This window comes from Nycticebus coucang, chromosome 17, assembly GCF_027406575.1.
Source record: "Nycticebus coucang isolate mNycCou1 chromosome 17, mNycCou1.pri, whole genome shotgun sequence".
Lineage (NCBI taxonomy): Eukaryota > Metazoa > Chordata > Mammalia > Primates > Lorisidae > Nycticebus > Nycticebus coucang.
The window spans coordinates 29,372,471-29,394,075 of NC_069796.1; the positions used below are offsets into that span (position 1 = coordinate 29,372,471).

At 40.4% G+C, this 21,605-nt stretch overlaps 1 protein-coding gene across 2 annotated transcripts in view; it reads left to right on the top strand.

Moving 5' to 3' along the window:
- Window positions 1-1,166: 1,166 nt before the first annotated feature.
- The window catches only part of CDC42SE2 (CDC42 small effector 2), a 96,533-nt gene continuing 76,094 nt past the window's right edge, over window positions 1,167-21,605 (top strand). For both annotated transcript variants that reach the window (XM_053566667.1, XM_053566668.1), the window contains exon 1: window positions 1,167-1,396. The gene's annotated coding sequence lies outside the window, so the exon portion shown is untranslated. The remainder of the gene's footprint in view (window positions 1,397-21,605) is intronic.

Below are 21,605 nucleotides of genomic sequence, written 5' to 3' on the forward strand. Positions count from 1 at the left end.
TAATTTCTAATACAATGTAAGAGCCATAGTAGTTGTTATACTGTATTTTTTATTTGCATTATTACATTTTTTTCCCGAATATTTTTGATATGCGGTTAGTTGACTCTGTGAATGCAAAACCTTAGGTCTGGGAAATTGACTATATAAAGGTTGTTATAAGGTATAAAGTGTTATCAGAAGAAAAGAAAAAGAGTAAGCGAGGAAGGACTGAGAATTGGCAGCCGCGGTAGCAATTTTTAAATACCCGTCTCAGGCTAAGTTTCAATGTTAACACAAGATTTCCTTTTAAGAGGTATTTTGGTGAATGATGGGCAGGCAGACTTTTTAGCAGGTCACCGAAGTACAAATAAGATCATGGTGTAACGCAGGTGAGGAGAACTAGTCTGATTTATTTTGGAAGTACAATCAACAAGCTTTCTTGACGGATTGGAGGTGAAAATTAGACTATGAGCGCAGCCCAGGATGATGACACCAAAGTTTTTGGCCTGAGCAGAATGCGTTGACAGCAAAGCAGCGCAGGCTTGAACGCTTATTTAAGTGGTATTACGCTTATCCCTAACCTTTGACCACACAGTAAAGTTTTGTAGGTATTTTGGCGAAGTACTGGCTGCTAGACAGGGACATTCTCACGTGTTCCTGATTTCTGGAGTTTTTACAATTTACAGACAGAAGAGTCACAGAAGTTTGGTATACGAATAAATTTCACATGGCAGCCGGACGTGCTTGTTCTTAAGCCAGTTAATGACAGATTCAACGGTTCTGACTTTTACATTAAAAAAATCAGTTGTCCGAGATTTCAGGACATCTAGACCTCAACTGCTACCGGCAGACACCTCGTCCCCACCCCACCCCCCGCCAGCTCAGCACCCAGCCTCCCTCGCCGGGCGAGTCCGCCGACCCCTCCGCGCGGCTCCCGGGAGGGGAAGGGAGGGCAGAGCCGCAGCTGTCAACGCGCTGGGGTGGGGGGGAAGGGACTCCCGCACGCTCCCGCCCACGTTTGGTCGCCATCTTCCCGTCCTTTCCCTTCCAGTCTCCGGAGCGGCTTCCTAACCTGTGCGGCTGGAGTCGCTGGGGCCAGCCGCCCGCCCGCCGGCCCATCCCCAGGCGGGGCCTGGTTGGGGCGGGGCCGAGGGCGAGGCGGGGCGGAGCCGGCGGGGCCGGGGCGGGGCCGGCGTGGCGGCCGCGGCAGTTGCGCGACGCCGCCCGGCCTTCCCGCAGCTACCCTAGCGTGCAACGCCTCTCGCTCCGCCCGCGCGTGAGCTTGGGTGGGGAGGAGAGAGCCAGGAAGCGGCGAGCGCGCCGGGGAGCGCAGCTGCAGGCGTGGGGGCAGCAGGAGCCGCGGAGCCGACGCCGAGGGCGGCTGCGGCCGGAGCGGGCGGCAGAGACAAAGGCGACGGTGAGTGCAGCGCCGGCTCCAGTCGCGCGCCGGCCCCCCACGCCTCGCCCTCTCGGCCTCTTGAGCGGGGACCTGAAACTCCAACCCCTTGTCCCCGAGGGTTCCGCGGTGGCGCGGCCCGGCCCTGCCGGTCGCGCGCTGCGGGCTGCGGGCTGAGCCTGCGGCTCCATTTTCAGGTTTGGGCGAGGTCCTCATGCCCGAGGACCCTGCCTTTGGATTTTCTTCTTTCTCTCTGAGGAATGGTCGCCTGCTCAGTTCAAAATTCAGGCAGGCGGGCGACTGAGCCAGCCAACTGCTGGCTTGGTGGAAAATGGAAATACAGACCCCCCATTACCCCCAGCTTTGCAGGTCTGCAAGTCGAGAGGGTGGCGCAAGGGGCGGGCGGAGAGGGCCTGGGTCTCCAGGTGAGGGTTTCGGCGGAGCTGCGACCCCAGCTTTGGAGCCCCGACTGTCGCCTGAGGCGCTCGGCGCATTCCCCCGAGGGTCCTGTCGAGGAGGTAAAGCCCTGGCCACCTCGTCGGAGCAGCTCGGGCTACTCTTACAGGTTGCTTCTCCCTGCGCTTGCTGCTTTGGTTGTAATTTTTGGTAACGGGTGTGGTAGGTAGCGGCTCCCCGATGCCGTTTTAGTAGTTGAAAAAGAGCCCCAGTCCGCTGACTTCAATTTGTACAAGAAACAACATAGAAATTTCTCCTTAGCTTGCAATTATTTTCAGTGATAAGCTTTTGTGGAGGAATTTGGTGGGTGTGCAGTTTACAAAATTTAAACGTTAAAGGACTTGGGATAGAGCAGATGCTCAATAAAACATTTGTCGAATGAATAAATCTTGAAACATTAGGGAAAGCTAGTCTCACATCTAGTAAAATTTAGGCACATACCTTCCTGGCTAAGATGCAAGGAAAAAACGTTGCGGGCCCCCACCCCCCCAATAAAATGTAGCTTTATTTATACGCTTGTTTTTTATTTTGACCCAATCTGTGTTTACTGTTGAACAATCACTTGTTACTCTCAATACTACGAACACGGAAAATAAGTTTGAAATGTGAAATTTTTTATTTTGAGAAAAGTTAGTATACCTTGCCTATTAAAAACAGGCTTGGTTTCTAATTTTGTTTCAGAATAATGGAGAACATAAAGAAGTGCTTGGATTGTATTTTGAGAACCAGCTTTCTGTTTCATTATGAATAAAGTCGTTCACGGGTTTTTGAGGGACTGCTATGGACTAGAGTTTCTTTTTCAACAAGGGAGAACTCTTAAATTGAAGGGGAAGAAAATGAATGTTGGTTGCACTAATATTAACATAATCAAACGTCATTAATTACTCAACAGATATTCTTTAAACAACTATTATGTGTTGAGATCTGTGTTGAATGCTGTTTCTGGGGATCAGTAAAACCCACAATTATCCATTTTTAAAAATTTGAAGGTAAAGTTCTTTGCTTATAATTGATGTTTTAAGTGGGAACTGTCTTAAACCTCTAGTGCCTGTGCTGTAAGTTGGGAAAGATGGCAGGTGAACTGCGGGGACTGTAAATTCGTAACAGTCTATTTTAAAGTTAATAAGTAACTTCATAGGACTAAGATTATTGGGTTACACTTTCATATTGTCAGTTTAATAAAATCTATATTTTAGAATGAAGGGAAGAAGCGATTTAACAAACTAGTGTTTTTCTTATCTCCTGCTTACATGCATGTGTATTAGAAGGTTTTGGTACAGCATATTTATTGTAGGATAATGTACTTCTGGTTATATATTCTGTAAATAATCTTTTCAATAACAACATTTTCTACATGATTTTTAAAAAAACACTGAAGATAAACAGTGGTTTCCTTTTCTATAAGAAATATTTTTAATTAAAACACATTTCAGGAATTTTATTTTGACCTTTTGTTCACTGTTTACACAGTATTAACAGGGGTAGTGGTGAAATTGAAAGGATTATTGGTTTGTGGTTCCATATGTGGACTTGTACTTTTACAGCTTTTAAAACTGCTTATTAAAAAGAGGATGGAATTTTTAGTATTGCATTTACTTTGAATGTAAGGTTGCATTGCTTTTTTTTTGAGGCAAAGTCTCACTCTGTCGCCCTGGGTAGAGTGCTGTGGCCTCTTGGCTCACAGCAACCTCAAACTCTAGGACTTGAGCAGTCCTCTTGCCTCAGCCTCCCCAGTAGCTGGGATTATAGGGACCCACCACAACGCCTGGCTAGTTTTTCTATTTTTAATAGAGATGGGGTTTCTCTCTTGCTCAGGGTGGTCTTGAACTCCTGAGCTCAAGCAATCTGTCTGCCTCGGCCTCCAAGAATGGTAGGATTACAGGTGTGAGCCGCCCTGCTGGCCAAAGATTGGTGCCTAAATTTTTATCTTCTGTAAGTTTAAGAACAGTATTTTATTTGGCCTCTTCAGAAGTCCGAGTTAATGTGCTCCAAAGTCAGTCTTGATTTTTACAAAGTAATGTAGATAACTAATTCTTTTTATAAATAACTTTTGAATTTGGGTGGACTCCTTTGACTTATCAATGCCTATAATATTTTATATGTTGCTAAAGATAATTATACTTTCAAGTAGAACATTTAGATTTTAGACTTAAATCTAAAGTCTAAAGCCAGTGGCTACTGGCTTTTTATGGTGGCTGTTCCTAGGAAAAATAAGGAAAGTAATCCCTCAAATTTTAGTGGTAGAGAGTTGTGATAGTTTTTCTTTAAATGCTTATTTCTTGGAGGAAGAAATGTGTATTTCTTGACAATATACTAACAGCCTGGTGTTGATAAAAAAATCTAATAGTGATTGTAAAGTGCAATGTAAGTGAGCTGTAGTATGTTAAAAGTAAAAAGTGCTTGGCATTTTTTTTTTTTTTGGATATGTACATCATTGGAATTCTTGACAGTTGACAACATTGAAACGTTAAAATAATTTTCCAAGAAATTAGAATTCATAACGAATTTTTTTGTACTTTTAAAAATACTGTAAATGTTTTTAAAGTATTTCTACCTTGGAATTCATAGTGGAATTCATAATGTTTTGAGGCTATTTATTTAAATTCCAAGATTTCCTTTTTCATACTTGTTGGAGTATTTGAAATGTTGGTGTTTTCTTCATTGGGATAGATGTGTATTAGAGAGGGCTTGTTTTTTTTTTTTTTTTTTTGATAAGATCTTTTAGAGTGATTTACAAACAATTTATTTTCTCTCAGATGTGATTAATAAAGTGATTAAGAATGATGCTAATATGGCATATTGCAGCTCTGTCCATATTTGCCTGTATAGATTGTGAGAGTTTATCAATTAACATTTGTATAAAACATTTTAAACATTTATATAAATGCTTTATAACTAATTTCTCACAATGTCTAAAATAGGTTGCTGTAATGTTTTTAATTCTCCGTGGTCTTTAAGAAATGTGAAAATGGTTATGGTTGTCATCTGCTTTAGGATGAATCCAAGATATTTTGTTATGGTTTTAATCAGGTTTTTCACTCACAATTAAAAATGCATATTGGTTTTGATCTGTTATTCTTTTGTTTTTTTCATTTTTAAAAAAGTTTTAGTGATGGAGTCTGTCAGCCAGGCTAGAGTGCAGTGGCCTTACAGCTCACTGGAGCCCCAAACAACCAGGCTCAAGCCATCCTGCTACCTCAACCTCCCAAATAGCTGCGATTATAAGATTGTGCTGGCCATGCCCAGTTAATTTTTAAATTTTTTGTGGAGACAAGGTTTTGCTGTGTTAGGGTTGGTCTCAAACTCATGGCCTCAAGCTGGCCTTAGCCTTCACAGTGCTAGGATTATAGGTAGGAGCCACCCACCTGGCCTGTTTTAGTGTTTCTAAATCTCAGCTTTTATGAAAGAAATATTTTAGCCTTTCATTGAATGTTAAATGTTAGTAGTTTTTTAGGTATGTGTCAGAAGGGGATATTGTAAGTTCCTTGTGGATTTTTGAGAGGAACCAAGTAGAACAAGTTTATCCTTAATGCTTACTTGCTAGTTAGGTGATGGGATTTTTCTGGATTTCTTTTTTTTTTTCATGATACCTGGAAACATTTGGAATTTAGCTTATTAATTATTAACTTTATGCATTCTGCTGCCTCAGTTCAAAGCTTAAGTATACTTGAATCTTTCCATAATACTACCAAATCATGAATGGAATAGGATTTTTGTGAGAGTGCTCTGTGACACTATCCAAATGGGATTTCTGAATTGAAATGCCAAAAAGACTTGGTAATAAGTTGTCTATATTGTCTTTATCCTGACACTATAAAATGCCTGTAAATGTATCTTAGTCAAAATTATTTTAACACACTATCTTTTTTCTAGAAAACATTCAATGAATCTGCCTTAAATCGAGGTGACTTTGAATGACTAGATAATGAGCCCTGATATCTTTCTTTTGTTGCTATGCATTTAGAAACTCATGCTAAGATTTTTGGCTTGGATTACAGTAGCTCTCTGTAATCCTAGCAGTCTTGGAGGCCAGTACAGAAGTATTGCTTGAGCTCAGGTGTTTGAGACCAGCCTGAGCAAGAGTGAGCCCCCGTCTCTACTAAAAATAGAAAAATGGGCTGACTGTGGTGGTGTGTGGCTATAATCTCAGCTATAGGGAAGGAGGCTGAGGCAGGATCATTTGAGCCCAGGAGTTTGAGGTTGCTGTGAGCTACCATGATGACTCTGTTTTCTACCTACTGTCTCAAAAAAAAACAAAAAAAAAGGAAGAAAATCTCATGGTAAGATTTCCTATGAAATCTTCTAAGGTCAAATTTTTGTATCTTGTAAGAAAACATAAAATCATTTTTGTTTCATTTGTTTTAATTACTTTCACTTTTTGCTTTGTAAAGCAAAAATGAATTTTTACTTCATCTAGCATTGTGTGTATTTTATACTTTATATGTAGTGAGAATGTAGTGGGAATTCCACTATCAGTGGAATCAGTATGGTCAGTGTATTCAGTGGGTGGGACTTGCTGAGGCTTAAGCAGAAAACAGCTTTCATTGTGCCTTCAGACCCTCTCTATAGATTAAGTCTCTACTTCTGGATGAGCTGTTGGTAAGATCAGAGAGCTTTTACAGGATTTAAGATAATAAAAAGCTTCTGCTCAGTTGTCAATAATAATAATAGTCTTAGTCATTAGAAGGTGCAGTTCAGGGCGGCACCTGTGGCTCAGCGGGTAGGGCGCCGGTCCCACATGCCGGAGGTGGCGGGTTCAAACCCAGCCCTGGCCAAATTAAAAAAAAAAAAAAAAAAAAAAAAAAGAAGGTGCAGTTCAGTGTAATCAGTGTTCAAACTCTTACATGATTTAAAACTTCTCTTTGGTTCACACTATTTCAGATCTAGAAGCCTGTTTTGGAGCAGAATTCCTAGTTGGCTTCTCTTTTTACTTTGTCAGATACTCTTCAATGTGATACCCCTCCTGTTCGGGGTCCAACTGAGTGAGGAAAAGGGATTGGGGAGGGGAAATGTATGTTTTATTAAATTCATTTGATTGTCAGATGGCATTTTTGCCTTCTGAGTTGGGCAGGTTGTTGAAAGCTGACTCTTTCTGTAAGAGTGCTAGAAAGTTTTCTTGAGAACTCTGAGAACCTCTAGCTACAGTTTGTGTGATAAAATTGTTCTCTATTTCTAGCTTCCCCGCTTTCCTCATTTGCAAGCCCACTTTGTCCAGGGTGAGGTTTTGCTTTAGTGTTGAAGTTAGTTCTGTAACATTGTAATCAGAACTGACAATACTTTATTAAGGATATTTCCTTTGACATAATTTCACTGGGGCCTCCAAATCCTATTTTTACAACTCAGGTCAAACACAGTAGGCCTTCCCTGTCTGTGAGTTCTACATCTGAGGATTCAAACAAACATGGATCAAAAATATTAAACTTGGGCGGCGCCTGTGGCTCAGTGAGTAGGGTGCTGGCCCCATATGCCGAGGGTGGCGGGTTCGGACCCAGCCCCGGCCAAACTGCAACAGAAAAATAGCTGGGCGTTGTGGCGCGCGCCTGTAGTCCCAGCTGCTCGGGAGGCTGAGGCAAGAGAATCGCGTAAGCCCAAGAGTTAGAGGTTGCTGTGAGCTGTGTGATGCCACGGCACTCTACCCGAGGGTGGTACAGTGAGACTCTGTCTCTACAAAAAAAAAAAAAAAAAAAAATTAAACTTTGTCTCTGAAAAAAAAAAATTTAAAAACTGTAATATAAGAGTTACCTAAATGATATTTACATTTTATTAGGTGTAAGTAACCTGGACATGGTTCGTGAAAGTATATGGATGTGCATAGTTCATATGCAAATGCTGCACCATTTTATGTAAGGGATTTTGAGGGGGGGTGTGTGTGGGGTCCTCGAACCAATCCCATGTAGGTACCTAGAGACAGCTGTAACCTACCTTAACAGTACTTCTGTTTGGGACCTACAATCCATTGTTGCTGCCGCCTCTTTACTGTCCCCTTTTCCTCCATATCCTTCCTTGAATACTTACCCTGTCTTGAATCTGTGGTCCACTATTACAGTTTCTTCCTTTCATGAGCCCTCATTTCTCTTGCAGAGAAAGAGAAATTGTACTCACGTGACCAACCCTCCTTTTCATCTAGCTCTCCATCTAGTCTAGCCTGCACCTGTACAGTTGGCCATGCTTTGAGGAAAACACACCCATGCTACCTGGGTCTCCCTTCAGTGCCTGACTACTGACCTCAGGAAGGCCCTTTGTGTTGGTGACAGTTCTGTAATCCTAGGCATTTCACTGGTTGACAGTCACTCTAGCATTCCCCTAAATGGCTATTTTACACTTCTTTTCTCAAACTTCTTAGCACCCTTTCTCATCTTCCTTTTCAGTTGATAATCTTGTTTCCTGTATGTTAAAAATGAAAGCAATCAGAAGAAAACTTTTACAAGTCCCCTCACATCTTTACTCGTATTCTCTGCATTTCCTAACTGTCCTTTTCCACCATGGTCTCCACACTTGTCCTTGGCTCTGTCCCTTTTCTCCTGTCAGGGACTTTGAATTGCTTCAGTATTCATCGCATTCTCCTGCGTGCTGAGAATGAGATGCATCATTTCCCATGTTTACTGGATTAGTCCTACCAGCATAGAGATGTGCTGAAATATCTCCCATCTTTATTTTTTTCTGAGATAAGAGTCTCACTCTCTTTCCCTGGCTAGAGTGTGGCATCAACCTAGCTCATACAATCTCAAACTCCTGGTTTCAAGTTGTCCTCCGGCCTCGGCCTCCAGAGTAGCTGGGACTACAGGCACTAACCACAATATCTGACTGATTTTTTCTATTTTTAGTAGAGACAGGGTCTCACTTTTGTTCAGGCTGGTCTCCAGTTCCCGAGCTCAATTTATCCTCCTCCCTCAGCCTCACAGAGTGCTAGGAATATAGGTGTGAGCCATCATGCCTGTCCTATCTCCCATCTTTAAAAAACCTCCTCCAGTACATCTTTTGTTAGTAACTACTCTCTAAAAAAGTTGATATTTGTGGTCATTAGTTACTCTCCATATCTTTAGTATCCACTAAAAGGTTTTTTTCTCTTTTATTCTACCCTAGGAGCTTTTTTTTTTTTTGAGCTTTCTAGTGACTTTGTTGGTGGTAAATTCCTTAGTCTTCATTTTTAATCCTAGTGACGTAAGCAGCAATAGCAACATTTGGCGTGGTTGATGATGTTCTCCTCTTTAAAACCTTTCTTTCCTTCTGGATATGACTGCTTATTTTTATTTTATTTTATTTTATATTTTTTGAGACAGAGTCTCAAGATGTTGCCCTGGGTAGAGTGTCGTAGCGTCATAGCTCACAGCAACCTCCAACTCTTGGGTTCAAGCAGTTCTCTTGCCTCAGTTTTTTCTATTTTTAGTAGAGATGGGGTCTCAAGTTTGCTCAGGTTGGTCTCAAACTTGTGAGCTCAAGCAGCCCACCCGCCTCAGCCTCCCAGAGTGCTGGGATTACAGGTGCGAGCCACTGCACCCGGCCGATATTACTGCTTATTTTCAGTTTCTTTTGCTGGTTCCTTTTCATTACCCCAGCATCTAAAAAATGAGGCAGTGTTTCAGGGATGTATCTTTAGACGTGTACTTATATTTAGTCCCTTGTGATCTCATCCTATCTAGCTAGAATTATGTATTTCTAACGAAAAATTTTATTTTTAGTCTGAATTTCTTTCCTAATTTCCAGACTTGTATATCCATCTGCCTGCTCAACATTTTCAACTAGATGTGTAAAAGCTGTACCAAATTTAACATGTCACAGCTGAACTTCTTGTCCTCCCTCTTTTCTCCCATCCCTCAGTAATTGTTTTCATTCCTTCCTTCCTAATCTTATTAGATGTGCACTCTATGTTTCTGTTTCTCTGGCCCCAAACCTCATAGACATCTTGACTCCTTTCCTTCTCCTACCCCCACATCTAATTCAAATAATTATCATGAAAGTGTGTTCTTTATATACCTTAATGCTACCTTACTAAAAATGTAAACACAATTTGCTCTCTTCAAGTGCTGCCACCTCTGTAAGCAACCATAGTCTCTTGCTTGTATTATTTTTTGACACAGAGTCTTACTCTGTTGCTCTGGATAGAGTGCTGTGGCATCACAGCTGACAGCAACCTCAAAACTCTTGGGTCAAGCAATCTTCCTGCCTTAGTCTCCAAAGAAGCTGGGACTATAGGTGCCTGTCACCACACCTAGCTAATTTTTCTACTTTAATAGAGATTGGGGTCTCCCTCTTGCTCAGGCTGGTCTCCAACTCCTGAACTCTGGTGATGGTCCACCCCCCTCAGCCTTCCAGAGTGCTAGCATTACAGGAAGGAGCCACTTTGCCTGGCCAACTAGAAACTAATTTAGATACAAGAAGATTAAGTAAGTTTCAAATCAATTTTTGTATATAGGAAGTGAAAATACACAGTAAAAGGTAAAGGACAGAGGAGCTAGGAAAGGAAGAAAGGTAAGGCAAATTAAATAAAGAGGAAAACCAGTTGTGGAAGTAGGGTGACAGAATTTAAATATTTTATTTTGAGCTTACTGTATTTCTCCTAAGCTGTGTTTCTTAAGTTCTGAGTGTCAGTGATTTTCATAGAACCAGACACTTTTGGACTGCATTATACCCTTTTTATCAGGAATGTAGGCTCAGATGAGATTGGAAGCCAAAACGTCATTGTTTTTCTGTTTTTTTGCTAAACATCTTTTGTAAAAGAAGAGCTATTACTGAGAAAACTTGACAGTATTCTTGGCATTTGTAATTTTTTTGGTAGACATCTCCAAGAGAAGTCTTATAGTTTAGGGAGGGATTTTTCAGTGTATAAAAACTTATTAGCATGTGTACCTTCTTAGAACTGTATATCCTATTTACTTCCCCCTAAAAAAAGGAGAAGAATATAAGTACATTTATTGTTTTGCACGGTACACCAATAGGCAGCTAGCTACAATAATGTTCACAAATCTATTGACTAGTATATATTAAATGTACATGGTAATTTGTATTCAAATAAAAAAATGCTTATACATACTTAAAAGCATGTTCTTTTATTTTTTGAAAGATCATTTTATTTTATTTATTTATTTTTTTTGCAGTTTTTGGCCGGGGCCGGGTTTGAACCTGCCCCTTTCGGTATATGGGGCGGGCGCCCTACTCCTTGAGCCACAGGTGTCACCCTTGAATGCATGTTCTAAAAGTGCAGTTAACTGATACTTAGTTGAAAAATGAGAGTACAAGGGGAATTAATAATATGCAGACTTTTAGTATTTCATTCTGCTGAGACAACATGTTTTTCTTCTTACCTTTTTTCCCCTGAACTGTAGGGTCTCATTTCTTGTTGGTTGATTAAAAAAAAAAATAAACCAAAAATCTTTTAGATTTTGGTGAAATGAGTGGCTTAGAAGTTCTTGAATAAATAATTTTGTGTGCAAGTATAAATTCTTCTTAAGCCAGTCTAAACACTTTACTATTTTGGTATAATATGCAAAAATTTGTCTTTATTTGACTTGTCTAGTGGGACTTTCATGTGGCCATTATGTGGATTGATTTCCATGGCCGTAGGGAGCATGGGTGTATATACATGTGATATGTATCTACACTTTTTGTAATATGTACCTTAATTTTGACTGATGTGCTGATATTTTGCTTTAACTACTGAGCAGTAATGCTAATAAAAATCAGATTTAAAATAAACATGACCATTATAATTCTTTAAAAGTCTATTTATAGGCAGCACCTGTGGCTCAAAGGAGTAGGGTGCTGGCCCCATATACCAGAGGTGGCGGGTTCAAACCCAGCCCCAGCCAAAAACTGCAAAAAAAAAAAAAAGAAGAAGTCTATTTACATACCAAATAAAATCATTTTGGATGATACACTAGACACATTTACCTGCAGTTTTGAAATAATTCCAGCCTGAACAATATAGTGAATCCATTTATGGACTAATTAGGTCAGCTTCATTAGAATTAACATTGGCCTTAGCCAGGTGTTGTGGTGGATGCCTGTAGTCCCAGCTACTCGGGAGGCTGCGACAAGAGAATCACCTAAGCCCAAGAGCTGGAGGTTGCTGTAAGCTGTGATGCCACTGCACTCTACCGAGGGTGACGGAACATTAGCTTCATGTATGAAGTAACCATGTTGGATTTATAAGATACTTATTTCTGAGCTACCCTGTAGTCCTAACACTGAGTTTATTTCCTGCTACTGTCACAGTTTGTTAAAAAAAAAGAAGAAGAGATGTGGTCTTGCTGTGTTGCCCAGGGTGGAGTGCAGTGGTGTGATCATAACTCCCTGTAGCCTTGAACTCCTGGACTCCAGTGATACTTCTGCCTTGGCCTCTCAACTAACTGGGACTGTGGGTGCATGCTACCATGCCTAGCTAATCAGAAGAAAAAAATTGTTTTAGAGATAGGGTCTTGCTGTGTTGCCCAGGCTGGTTAAGAGATTCTCCTGTCTCAGCCTCCTAAAGTGCCAGTATTAGAGGTGCTTCTGCTCCCATAATGTTCTATTCTATTGTAAAGCAGATTGTAATCAAAATGGTCATACTGAGAAAAATGAATAGATGTGACCTAAGTTTCATAAAAGTCATTAAAATAATGCCTGAAACTATGCATTTATTTATACTGTTCACATTTATCAAACTGTCATATAAATACTATGTGAAGTTTCTTCCCTACCCACTTCGAATAAAATATAAACTATGCTCATTTAGACAATACACTGTGTGTATAATTTGTCCCTGATATCCTCTCAGATAGTCTCACTACATTCTGTCCAAGTTAGATTATTCAGTTCTTAAACATGCTGTACTTGACCTTGCCTTGGGGCTTTTTTATAGTAGTTGTTTCTGTTGTCTGGCATGGTCTTTTCTAGATCTTTTAAAGCCTGGCCCTTTAACTTTAAGATCTCAGCTCTTAGCTGAAATATCACCTCCTTGCTAACTCATCACGATTTTAAAATAGCTCCCTGTCACTATTTTAATTTCTTCATGGCATTTGTCAGTCCTTGAAATTATGTATTTTTATTTATTTATTTTTTTTATGAGAGTGGGCACCTCTTTGTCTTGTTCCTTGCTTCCATAATGCCTAGAACAATACCTGGCACCAAATAGGTCAGCAGTTCTCAACCTGTGGGTCGCGACCCATAGGAACTGTATGAAAGGGTCGCGGCATTAGCATGGTTGAGAACCACTGAAGTAGGTGTTCAGTGAAGTGTTGAGTGGACGAAACCAGGTACCAGTCTCATCTGTTCTTTCTTATGAATGATTAATATTTTAGAGAGTCAAAAAGAGGTTATTTCTTCTAATCTAGGGAAGAAAGAAACTGGATTGATGAGACAAAAGCCTATTTTAGAAAAGGATGAAAAAAATTGGGAACTGCTCTCTCTGATGATCCTTAAATAAGAGTATTCAGTGGAACCAGTGATATGCTAGAGCTGATGAGGTGATTGTGTCTCTCTCAAACTCTGTGTTCAGTGTTCGTAGCTTGAAACTGCCATGGTGGGACTTTTACAAGGTGGTAATTGCCAAAAGCTACAAATCTGGGCTCTTTTTTCTTTTTTTTTTTTTTGGTAGAGACAGAGTCTCACCCTGTGGCCCTCCGTAGAGTGCCGTAGCCTCACACAGCTCACAGCAACCTCCAACTCCTGGGCTTAAGTGATTCTCCTGCCTCAGCCTCCCGAGCAGCTGGGACTACAGGCGCCCGCCACAACACCCGGCCATTCCTTGGTTGCAGTTTGGCCGGGGCTGGGCTCGAACACACCACCCTCAGCATATGGGGCCGGCGCCCCACCGACTGAGCCACAGGCGCTGCCCTGGGCTCTTTTTTCTAAAGAGGCAGTTAAATATTAATCAGCCGACCACTGGGTGGGACCATGTGAAATTCCTGTTTTTATATATGAAAAAATGCTTGAATATTGGCAGTTTCTTAGGTTTTAACTCAGTAGAGTTACTTATTTTGGTTTAAAAATAATCTCTCCATAAGAGGCAGTAAAATTACCTCAGTGCTTTACCTTCTTTATTTTTGAAAATTATGTTCCGCCTGTGGCTCAGTCGGTAAGGCGCCGGCCCCATATACCGAGGGTGGCGGGTTCAAACCCGGCCCCGGCCAAACTGCAACCAAAAAATAGACGGGCGTTGTGGCGGGCGCCTGTAGTCCCAGCTACTAGGGAGGCTGAGGCAAGAGAATCCCTTAAGCCCAGGAGTTGGAGGTTGCTGTGAGCTGTGTGAGGCCACGGCACTCTACTGAGGGCCATAAAGTGAGACTCTGTCTCTACAAAAAAAAATAAATAAAAGAAAAAAAAAAAAAAAAAGAAAATTATGTTCCCCTTACATCTGATGATTACTTCTACATCCATTTCCTGTATAAAAATTAGCTATTTATATGTTTGTATGTTAATTGCTTAACTGTAAGCTTAATTGTTTAGGTCATTCCGATGCAGGCACAGAAGACCTTCAGATTGCTGAGAGAGCTCTTGGTTTTGCTATTGAGCACTGAATAAGATTAATAGGTGTTCCTTTTCTAGTCAGGAAAGCGGATCTGATTCAGTTTGTTATATAGCATTATCTACTTTTTTGTCCAGAATGATTTACATAAATATGTTTGAGTTCAGTTCTTTGGTTTTTTTTCCTGGCTTTTTCTTCTTTTGCTCATTATTACCCTCTAAGTCAGTTGTTCTCAACCTTCCTAGTGCTGCGGCCCTTTAATACAGTTCCTGTGGGTCGGCAACCCACAGGTCGAGAATAGCTGCTCTAAGTTTTTTTTTTTTTTTTTTTTTTTTTGGTTTTTGGCCAGGGCTGGGTTTGAACCCGCCACCTCTGGCATATGGGACCGGCGCCCTATTCCTTGAGCCACAGGCGCAGCCCTGCTCTAAGTATTTGCTTACATTTTCTGACCATTTACTTCTGCTGCTCTGTGATTTTCTTTTTCTACAAATAAATGTCACTTCGCCAATGAAATGATTTTGTCTTGTTTCTCAAAATTTTTTCCCATTTCCAATGGTTACTGTAGAATTCCAGCCCATTTCTTTACCCCCCCTCTACTCTTCCACTCTCCACTCTAATAAAGAGATCTAAAGTTGTAGGAATCATTTTCTTTTTTTTTTTGTTTTTTTTTGTAGAGACAGAGTCTTACTGTACCACCCTCGGTAGAGTGCCGTGGCGTCACACGGCTCACAGCAACCTCCAACTCCTGGGCTTATGCGATTCTCTTGCCTCAGCCTCCCGAGTAGCTGGGACTACAGGCGCCCGCCACAACGCCCGGCTATTTTTTTGTTGCAGTTTGGCCGGGGCTGGGTTTGAACCCGCCACCCTCGGTATATGGGGCCGCAGCCCTACTCACTGAGCCACAGGCGCCGCCCAGGAATCATTTTCTTAATCTGAGGAAATTTATTGTTTAAAAATTAAACGTGATTGCCTTGGGGGAATTCATTGGTTTTTTTTTTTAGACAAACTCTGCTTTATGATAATTCTGAATAAGTGGATTTGAACTGGTCTTAATAAATTAAAATATGACACCTGTGTTTTTTATCCTTTAACTCAAATTATTCTCTCTTGTGTACATTAAAAAAGTGTTTAATGTGGATCATCAGAAAGAATAGGTAAGCTAAAGAAAAAACCTTTAACCCTTACCACCCTGATAACCAACCACTGGTAATGTTTCGATGAATGTCCTTCCAAATAAATCAATGAATATATACCTTTTCATAATAGTAAGATATTATACATTCTATAACATTTTACTTTAGCAAAATGATCGCAAAATCATTGCTTTTTTTTTTTTTTTTTTGTAGAGACAGAGTCTCACTTTATGGCCCTCGGTAGAGTGCCGTGGCCTCACACAGCTCACAGCAACCTCCAACTCCTGGGCTTAAGCGATTCTCTTGCCTCAGCCTCCTGAGTAGCTGGGACTACAGGCACCCGCCACAACGCCCAGCTATTTTTTGATTGCAGTTTGGCCGGGGCCGGGTTTGAACCCGCCACCCTTGGTATATGGGGCCTGTGCCTTACTGACTGAGCCACAGGTGCCGCCCCAAATCATTGCTTTTTATTACTTTCGTTTGACAGGGTCTTACTGCAAAGTGAAAATTTTGTTTGACCAGGGTAAAACTGTCAGTAAGGTTGTGATTAAAAACAATGGTGTTTATAGAAAGTAGAATGTGGCAAGTCAGCTGGAGACAAGAATTACTTCAACAGTGATTTTTTTTCTTAAGAGCGCTCTTACTATTGTACAATAGCCTGATTGTTTTATACTAACAAAAACCATACTTGAGTCTATGTAAAGTAGAATTATTTTAGTAGTAGTCCTATGGTAAAATAATAGGCCTGTTGATAAGCTCATCTTTTTGGTCTGCCCAAGTCCTACTGATGCTTTAATATTAAAATACTTTTAAAAGAAAAATGTGTTTTATTGAAGGCCTTCACCTGTCAGTAGTATTGACAGTTTTATTAGATACTGCTCCCCTTTTTATGTGTCAGAGTAAGGAGTGAGTGAGTTCTTATGTTGATGTTTGATTTAATTTTTATTTTATGGATGTGAAAACTGTGTAAGAATTCCTGATATATATTGGTGTATATTACCATCATTTAGAAATTACTGGTCCCAAATTGTCAAGTTTGTTGAGGAATTGTTTGGGTTTTAAAATAGCAGCTTCCCCCCCCAAAGATAGGGCTTTGCTCTGTTGCTGGGGCTAGAGTACTGGTGCTGTCATTGTAGCTCACCGCAACCTCAAATTCCCTGGCTCTAGAAATCATTTTGCTTCAGTTTCCTGATTAGCTGGGACTATGAACAGTACTACCATGCTTGGCTGATTTTTTTCTATTTTTGATAGAAACAGGGTCTCATTCTTGCTCAGGCTGGTCTTGAGCTTGTGAGCTCAAGTTGATCCTCCTACCTTGGCCTATTGGAGTGCTAGCTTTACAGATGTGAGGACCACTCGAGGACTCAAAATAGCAATTTTTAACGCTAATCGAAGATCCATTAAAGGCTGTGTAATTTAAATGATTCTTTTCTTTGACACAGTGATATCCATTACCTAGGGTAGAGCAGACTGCTAATGTTTTGTCTATTTTTATTGTTCTTAACCATTCCTTTCTGTGTGATATTACTGCTTGCTTATAAGCCCCTGTAGTTTTTTTCTGTTCAGCAGCTATTTCTCTTACCCCACAGTGCTATATCCTGTATAGTGCATATGTTGCTTTACTTCTCAACATGATAAAGAAGAATAAAAAGCAGTGTAGTTGATGTGGACTTTTCTGCTGAGAAACGATGCATTTGTTGTCTGAAATAGAGACTGGCATTATAGCCCCTAAAAAAATGTTTTCCATTTCACATTACATGTTTGTGAATGGATATGCAGGTGTCTCTGTTGGAAGGCGAAGTGAATCTTTTGAGATAGATCAAGTAAAGTATTTAGAATTATTCCATACATTTTGCTGTTTAAAAAATGGTATTTTTAAACATGTTTAATTCCACAGTGAGTTTTTAGTCTCCTCTTTTTACATTTATTTTGTGAATGATAACCTTGTTTTTTATAAACTCTATTTTAAAGAAGCTTAAAAATAGCACCACAAGGGAAGTCTTCTCTGACTTTTCAGAGTCAGTGAGCTTGGAAAGCACTGTAGAGTGGCAGAAAGAATATAGACTCTGGAATTAGACACACCTCAGTTTGATCCCTAACTTTGGTATATATTTGCTTCATGGTAAGTTTTTACTTACCCTTGGTGATTTTTATTTTCCTTTTCATTTATTTATTTACTTATTTTTGTAGAGACAGGGTCTCACTTTATGGCCCTTGGTAGAGTGCTGTGGTATCACACAGCTCACAGCAACCTCCAACTCCTGGGCTTAACGATTCTTTTGCCTCAGCCTCCCGAGTAGCTGGGACTACAGGCACCCACCAGAACGCCCGGCTATTTTTTTGTTGCAGTTCAGCCAGGGCCAGGTTTGAACCCGCCACTCTCGGTATATGGGGCCAGCGCCTTGCTGACTGAGCCACAGGAGCTGCCCTTCCTTTTCATTTAAATGAGGGTAATAGGTTTATTAGGATTAAGTGAAGTCATACACATAAAGCACTTGGCTTATAGAAGATGTGATAAACATTTCAATTCCTTTCTACTACATCTACTGCTCTGGGGAGCCACTTGGACAGTTCACTTGGCAGTGAAGTGGAGCATTGAAGATGTATGCATACAGATGGTCATTTTTAAAGGCTAAGAACTGACACTTTCAAAAGAAATACATGATTAAAATATGAGAAAAAAGTGTTCAACTTAATAACAAAAATTCTCATTAGAGTTAAGAAATGGTGCTGATTCAGACCTGAGTACAGTGACACAGGTGCTAAATATACTGCTAGAGGTAGTATAAACCTATGGAACCTGTTTCAAAAGCACTTTGGCATATGTCAAAGAGAAGAACTTAGTATTTCTACTTTTGAGAGTCTATTCTAAGGAAGTAACTCGTTTTTCCTTTTTTAGATGGTTGGTTGTGGGGAGAAATTATTTTCTTTTATTATGATGGCCTTATTCCAGGTTATTCTCATAACATCTTTTTTTTTTTTTTTTTTTGTAGAGGCAGAGTCTCACCCTCGGTAGAGTGCTATGGCGTTACAGCTCACAGCAACCTCCAACTCCTGGGCTTAGGCGATTCTCTTGCCTCAGCCTCCCAATTAGCTGGGACTACAGGCACCCGCCATGGCTATTTTTTTGTTGGAGTTTGGCCGGGGCCGGGTTTGAACCCACCACCCTCAGTATATGGGGCTGGCGCACTACTCACTGAACCACAGGCGCTACTCACATAACATCTTTTTAAAGTAAATAAATCAGCAACCCAAAAAGAAATTAGTCATTCCCCATTCTTCCCTACCCTTCGCTTGTCGCAATCACTAACATTTTCTGTCTTTCCAGATTTTCTTCTTTGGACATTTACTCTTTCATTTAGCATAATGTTTCAAGTTTGATCTGTATAGCATATGCCAATATATCATTCTCTTTTATGGCTGAATATTATTCCATTGTAGGATATACAACAAATCTGTTCACTAGTTAATGAATAGGTAATGAATGATTGAGCCCAAACAACATTTGGGTAGTTTCTACATTTCAGGTGTCATTAACAATGCTGCTATGAATAGGAACGTTTGTGTACAAGTTTTTATGTACAAGTTTTTTAGACTTGGTAGATTTCAGGAAATGAAGACCTAGTGCAGCTGGAATAGAGTAAGCTCGGGAGAGAATGAAGCAAAGCTGGACTGTGAGGTCAGTCAAGTGTTTTGGGCTATTAAAAGAATTTGGGGCTTCGGGCAGCGCCTGTGGCTCAGTCGGTAGGGCGCTGGCCCCATATACCGAGGGTGGTGGGTTCAAACCCGGCCCCGGCCAAACTACAACCAAAAAATAGCCGGGCGTTGTGGCGGGCGCCTGTAGTCCCAGCTACTCGGGAGGCTGAGGCAAGAGAATCACTTAAGCCCAGGAGTTGGAGGTTGCTGTGAGCTGTGTGAGGCCTGGGCACTCTACTGAGGGCCATAAAGTGAGACTCTGTCTCTACAAAAAATAAAATAAAATAAAATAAAATAAAATAAAATAAAAGAATTTGGGGCTTCATCCCAAGAATGGAAGTTAATGGAAGTTTAAAGCAATGGAATTGTGTGTGTATGTATACATATATAAATGTATATTCATGGAAATATACATACCATATACATGCATATATGGTACGTATATATGGAGATACAGTTTAATTTGTCTTGGGTATATATGCTTAGAAGTGGAATTGCTGGATTGTATGGAAATGTCTTTTGAAGAGCTGCTGGACTTTGTCCAAAGTAGCTGCACAATTTTACATTTCTTTCAGCAGTACAGGAAATACATGGCTTTTTGTAGCTGGCTTCTTTCACTTAATATGTTCGAAGTTTATCCATGTTGCATGTATCAATACTTCTTTTTATGGCTGAATAATATCCATTTTATTTATATATCACATTTTTTTATTAAAGAAAAACTTCCTACCCAGAAATGTTCAGTGAAGCATTATTTATAATAAAAAAATTAAAAATTATCTTCATTTTTAGATTATCTTCATTAAAAATTATCTTCTTCCTCTTCAACAAAGAGGAATGGTTGAAGGAGGTACATCTGTACCTACCTTCCATTAGTAATGCGTTAGGAGAATTTCATGGGAAAATGATTGTCAGAGTGCTAAAGTAGGATGCAAAATTGTACATATTCAGCTATTCAGTATACATAGTTTTGGGGGATGGTGATTATCAATTTGTAAAAATATTTCTGTATTTTCCATACTTTTTATAAGAAGTACACACTTTTTTTAATAATCAGAGTAAAAGAAACATTTTTACAAATGACCATAGAAGCTGAGCTATAGTCCCACCTACTTGGGAAGCTGAGGTAGGAGCATCACTTGAACCCAGGAGTTTGAGATCAGGTGGGCCACATGGTGAGATCCTGTCTCTGAAAACAAAACAAACCCTCACTATAGCTGTATATTTATTTGTTACTGACATAAATTTATTCAACCAAGAAAAGAGATCATTTAGTGTTAGGAGTGTTAGTATTCTGTTAATTCATAATTAGCATGTGTTATAAATAAAATAATTTCAGACTTCAGTTAAGAGACTTGATTTTTCATAGTGACCTCAAAATTTAAATTCATGGTAGTAGTATAGAATAATACACATTCTTGTGTTTTACTTCTAAAATGGGGGTGAGAGGAACAATATAGGCAATGCATATTACAAACTTAATGAGCAGTGCTATATCTTTCATTGTAAGAAACAAACACTACTCTAGGATTTTCAGGCAGGAACATATTTTACGTCAGGAATTTGGTACTTATAAAGTCATGGGATGGCCTAGAACTGTGATCCCTAAACCCGAGGCCACAGACCCAGTTCCGTTCTGGGGCCTGTTAGGAACTACCCCCAGTCTGCCCTCCTTCCTCTCAGCAGATGGCAGGCAGGCTGGCCCCTGTGTCAGGTCAGACTGAGTGATGAGCCACTGAAGCTTCCTCTATATTTACGGCCACTCCCAATTGCTTACATCACTGCCTAAGCTTCACCTTTTGATCAATAAGCCATGGCATTAGATTCTCATAGGAGCAGGAACCCTATAAACTGCACATGCAAGTGATGTTGTATGCTCCTTATGGGAGTCTGATGGTTAATCTGAGGTGGAGATGAAATGTGCTTGAATCATCGTGAAACCGTCTCTGCAAGCTCCCCACCCCCAATCTGTGGAAAAATAAAATTGTCTTCCATGAAGCCAGTCCCTAGGTCCCTGGTGCCAAAAAGTTTGGGGACTATTGGTCTAGAAGAGTCAGAATCAGAGGACCATCACTGGATTAATACATTCAAGAACATTAAGATTACAGCTGTGACTGAGAGATCAGGGAATTGAATTGGTAAGTAGTCATAGGAACACTAACAGTTGAATCTGGTGCCATGACTGCTAGATAACCTTCATGTATAGTGACTAGAGTTTGGCTACTATACCTGCTTCTAAGCATTCTTAGTGTCATCATTGCTCACCACTTAAACCAGAAGCAGAAAGATAACTTCCAGATCACTTCTGCTGTACAGATTTTGTAAGAGCCCTTCTTACTGGCAGAACCTTACTTGAATCCCTCTTATGATGTTCATCATCTGAATAACTTAACGTTGTACCCATTGAGTAGTTTTTCATCATCTACCCTGCAAGGTAGTTAAGACTTTATGTGGAGTTTACAGTTGACCCTTCACCAACATGGGTTTGAACTGTGCAGGTCTA